Raw genomic sequence first — 6,000 nt, forward strand, 5'->3', positions numbered from 1 at the left:
ATGAGGAACTTCAAGGAAGCTTCTTTTCGGAAACTATATGATTTCAAATGGCGGTATTATCAGGGTAAACTTACCATCGTAAACTCTACCAAATTTTTGAATAAAACAAACAGCCAAATTTTTGCACAAAACTTCATGCAGTAAAAACAATGGGATCACACCTTAAACAAGCAATTACGTGCGTTTAATGCCAGAGAGAGAGAGAGAGAGAGAGAGAGACTACTTGGCAGTTGGTGAACAAGTAAATGATCTACATTGAGCTTTCAGAGCAATTAGCTTCTACATCCGTGTTTTCTAAAATGCGTAGCAGCCAACTGCCAATTCATGAATGTTAGTCGGTAGTTTATACGAAATGGGGGGAAGGGGGCTGTCGTACTGCATTGGTATTTCTGTAAAATATGTATTTAGTAAGCGTAAAGTAAATTTTGCTTATGTACCCTACAACAACTGCTCTCACGTGGACCCCTGATGGCGAGAGGAAGCGCGGGCGTCCGAAACTAACCTGGCGTCAGATGGCCATTCAAGAAAGGAATGCCTTTGCTTGATCAAGCTGGGTGAGAGCCAGGGAGGCGGCATTAAACCGGTAGGGATTAAATGCCACGCTAACGGCCTCATGCGCCACTAGGCGTTAAGAGAATCAAGTCAAGTCAACCATATTACAAGCAAGTGTATTTAATTCTTCTGATTTGATAACTAAGTAACATGGAAACATTTAACCGTCTGGGCTTCACTGCAATTTATTTTTTTCCCTGAAGTGGCTTTTCGTTTATATGGTGGATTATAAAGCTTCTACCTTTGTTGTGTGTGAAAGGAAAGTACTTCTAATTCAAATGAAAACGAATCAAAGCAGAGATAGGGATGATCTCTAGTTCCCCCCCCCCCCAAGCAGTGTTGGGCATCAACTAAAAAAATCAACTAAATTTGTAATTGATTGATTAGTTGACTAAAGTAATCTGACTCCCATTTAGTTCAGACTAATATTTTAAAAATTTAATTCAATTGCAGACGAAGATTAACGTTAGTTTAAACTAACTCGTTAGTTGACTAAAAAAACTAATTTAGTTCAGATTGATTTAGTTCAGATTAAATTAATCAGATTGAATTTAGTCAGACTAAAAGTAATCAGATTAAAAGTAATCAAATTGATTTGATTACTTTTTTAATTCAGATTACATTCGTAAAATATAAATATCACATGAACAGAGGCACATTTGTATTTCTACGTGTATATATATATTTATGCAAGCATACACGAGTTAATGCGTGTACAGTACATACGACTACGTGCAGGTATATACGTATATAAACGTGTTATCCCGCGTATGTTCGTGTACGGAGGTATATTTGAAATTTTAAGTAAATATACATATTCATGTGTGCATACACCAGTAAATACGTGTATATACGAGTATGTACGTGTATATAAGAGTATGTACGTGTACACATGAGAATATGTGTCTAGATACATGTTACCCCGAGTATACTCGTGTAAAAAGGTACATTTGTATTTCTACGTCATATTCCAGCGTGCGTATACGAGAAAGTACGTGTATATACAAGTATGTTCGTGCACACACGAGAATATGCTTATAGATATGTGTTACCCCGAATATACTCGTGTAAAGAGGTACATTTCTATTTAAACGTGTATATACATATTTATGCAATCATATACGAGAAAATACGTGTATATACGAGTAAGTACGTGCACACACGACAATAGGCTTATAGATACGTGTTTAACCCGAGTATACTCGTGTAAGATGGCACATTTGTATTTCTACGTGTATGTGCATATTTATGCGTTTATAAGCGAGTAAATACGTGTATATACGAGTATGTACGTGTACACACGATTATGCGTATAGATACGTGTTACCCCGAGTATACTCGTGTACAGAGGTAAATTTGCTTTTAATTGTGTATATACATATTTATGCGTGCACACAAGCGAAGATACGTGTATATACGTGTACACATGAGAATATGCGTATAGATATGTGTTACCCCGAGTATACTCGTGTAAAGAGGTACATTTGTATTTCTACGTTTATATACATATTTAAGCGTGCATATACGAGAAGGTACGTGTATATACAAGTATGTTCATGCACACACGAGAATATATTTATACATACGTGTTACCCCGAGTATACTCGTGTACAGAGGTAAATTTCTATTTAAACGTGTATTTACATATCGATGCATGCATATACGAGAAAACACGTGTATATACGAGTAAGTACGTGCACACATGATAATAGTCTTATAGATACTTCTTTAACCCGAGTATACTCGTGTAACATGGCACATTTGTAATTCTACGTGTATGTGCATATTTATGCGTTTATAAACGAGTAAATGCGTGTATATACGAGTATGTACGTGTACACACGATTATGCGTATAGATACTTGTTACCCCGAGTATACTCGTGTACAGAGGTAAATTTGCTTTTAATTGTGTATATACATATTTATGCGTGCACACAAGCGAAGATACGTGTATATACGTGTACACATGAGAATATGCGTATACATATGTGTTACCCCGAGTATACTCGTGTAAAGAGGTACATTTGTATTTCTACGTTTATATACATATTTAAGCGTGCATATACGAGAAAGTACGTGTATATACAAGTATGTTCGAGTACACACGAGAATATGCATATAGATACGTGTTAACCCGAGTATACTCGTGCACAGAGGTGAATTCGTATTTAATCTAGTACATGCGCTTTTATGCGTGCATATACGAGAAAAGACAAGTATATACGAGTATGTTCATGCACGCACGAGAATATGCGTATAGATACGTGTTTAACCCGAGTATACTCGTGTACAGAGGTACATTTGTACTTGTACGTTAAAATACATATTTATGCGTGCATACACGAGTTATACGTGTATATACGAGTAAGTACGTGTATATACGAGTATTTTTGTACATATACGTGTATATACGTGTTGACTTGACGATATTCGTGTATACAGGAATTTTGTATTTCTACGTGTATATACCTACAAGTACGTGTGAACACAAGTAAATATGTGTATATACGATAAATATTTGTAAACACGAGTTTATACGTAAAAATACGTGTTATCCCGAGTATATTCGTTCACGGAGATATGTTTAATTTCTAAGTGTATGAACAAATTTATTTGTGCATACACGAGTAAATACATGTATACACGAGTATATACGTGTACACAAAGGAATATACGTATGGATACGTGTTAATCCGAGTATACTCGTGAACAGAGGTAAATTTGTATTTAAACGTATATATACATATTTATGCATGCATATACGAGAAAATACGTGTATATTCGAGTAAGTTCGTGTACAAGCGAGAATAGATGTCTAGGTTCTTTTTTTTAGCCCGAGTATACTCGTGTACAATGGTACATTTGTATTTCTATGTGTATATGCATATTTGTGCGTTTATACATAAATAAATGCGTGTATAAACGAGTATGTACGTGAACACACGAGAGAATATGTGTATAGATACTTGTTACCCCGAATATACTCGTGTACAGAGAAATTTGCTTTGTCTATACATATTTATGCGTGCATATAAGAGAATACGAGTATGTACGTATTCACACGAGTATATGCGTATAGATAAATGTTACACCAAGTATACTCGTGTGTAGAGGTCGTTGTATTTACACGAGAATATGCGTATAGATAAATGTTACATCGAGTATACTCGTGTGTAGAGGTACATTTGTATTTAAGATTGCATATACATTTTTATGCGTGCATACATGAGAAAATACAAGTATATACGAGTATGTACGTGCACACACAAGAATATGTGTATAGATACGTGTTTAACCCGAGTATACTCGAGTAGAGAAGTACATTTGCATTTTTGGTTAAAATACATATTTATGCGTGCATACACGAGTTAGTACGTGTATATACGAGTAAGTACGTGTATATAGGAGTGTGTACGTGTATATACGGAGCTGTACGTGTTAACCTGAGTATATTCGTGTCTACAGGAATTTTGTATCTCTACGTGCAAACAGAAGTAAATACTACGTGTATATACGAGTTCGTAAGTGTAAACACGAAATTTTACGTATAAATACGTATTTCCCGAGTCTATTAATGCACGGATTTATATTCAAACTTCTAAGTGTACACAATGTTTATCAGTACAGCGTTTACAGACTTTCAGGGCAGATAGAGTACACCTAGACGGGGGGAAACACATAGCAATGCATGGTCGGAAACACTTTCCTGGCGCGGTAGTGACAACACCAATCACCAAAAAGACAAAACACGAATAAGAGAAGAGAACATGTTTAGAATCTTTAGTACAGCAAAAAACTAAGGAAAAAGAAAATTAAGGGGCCAACGATCATCATCAAAGAAGGTGTTCGAAATTACGACCCCGCCTGTAATATCGAAATTTAGCAAAAATACCGGGCGGGTCCCGGACTTCCTGGTGGAACAAAAACCACGTGTGCGCATGCACCGTCATCTGATGCTTCGGTTTACGTAGCAACATCTGTTGTATGCACCAGACAAATCTTACCAGTATTTTTGCTGCATTAAAAATAATAAACATGTTTTCTCCTCTTAATCATGCCCTGTCTTACGCTTTGTGTCGTCACTATCGCGTCTAGGTGCACTGTATCTGCCCTGAAAGTATGTAAACGCTGTACTGATACATCCTGTATACTTATTTATGTGTGCAAACACGAGTAAATACTTGTATATACGAGTATGTTCGTGTACATACTAGAATTTGTGTATGGATACGTGTTAACCCGACTAAACTCGCGTACAAAGGTAAATTTATATTTAAACGTTTATATACATATTTATGCATGCATATACGAGAAAATACGTGTACAAACGAGTAAGTGCGATTCCACACGAGAAAAGACATAGATACGTGTTTAATCTGAGTATACTCGTGTACAATGGTACATTTGTATTTCTACGCGTATATGCATATTTATGCATTTTTGCACGAGTAAATACGTGTATATACGAGTGTATACTTGTACACACGAGAATATGCGTATAGATACGTGTTACCCCAAGTGTACTCATGTACAGAGGTAAGTTAGCTTTTAAACGTGTATATATATTCATGCGTGCATATAAGAAAAAATACTTGTATTTTCGAGTATGTACGTGTACAGACGAGAATATGCGTGTAGATACTTGTTTAACCCGAGTATACTCGTGTACAGACGTACATTTCTATTTGTAAGTTAAAATACATATTTATGATGCATACACGAGTTAATGCGTGTATATACGAGTAAGTACGTGTATATACGAGTATGTGCGTGTATACACGTATGTAAACGTGTTAATCCGAGTATATACGTTTACACACTAATTTTGTATTTGCCACGTGTATGTACATCAAAGTACGTGCAAACGTAAGTAAATACGTGTATATACGAGTATATAGGTGTAACTCGTTATCCCGAGTATATTGGTGTACATATGTATATTTTTATGTCCAAGTGTATGTCAATTGCAGATACAAAGAGGGGTCATGAAGGTCAGGACCCGCTCCCCCCCCCCCCCACACCGCGGGGAAAATTTTGAACGTTTGCTTGAAAAATACAAAAAAATATCGAAACCATGAGAAAATGTAATAATCTTTTTGATTTTTTTTTTGGGGGGGGGGGGGGCATTACAGTAGAACCTCGATAATTTGAATTAATTGGAATCCGACCCAATCCGGAATATCGAAAATCCGGAGAATGAAAAAAACAAAACAAAATAAAACATACTCACTGAAAATCACCTTAAAAGGAAACACATAGAATTACAAATAAACAGTAAACATGTCTACTTTGTTATTACAAAGTCTGTAATCTTCTCCTGTGACAGTTCAATTTTTTCCCTATCGAGTAAAACAAATTGATTCAAAAGTTGCATTGCGAAGAAAAGGGAACTCAATCAACGACATAACACGGTCTTGCCCGTGAGAGGGTTAAATAAATAATTATTA

The sequence above is a fragment of the Uloborus diversus genome, chromosome 3 (assembly GCF_026930045.1).
Source record: "Uloborus diversus isolate 005 chromosome 3, Udiv.v.3.1, whole genome shotgun sequence".
NCBI lineage: Eukaryota > Metazoa > Arthropoda > Arachnida > Araneae > Uloboridae > Uloborus > Uloborus diversus.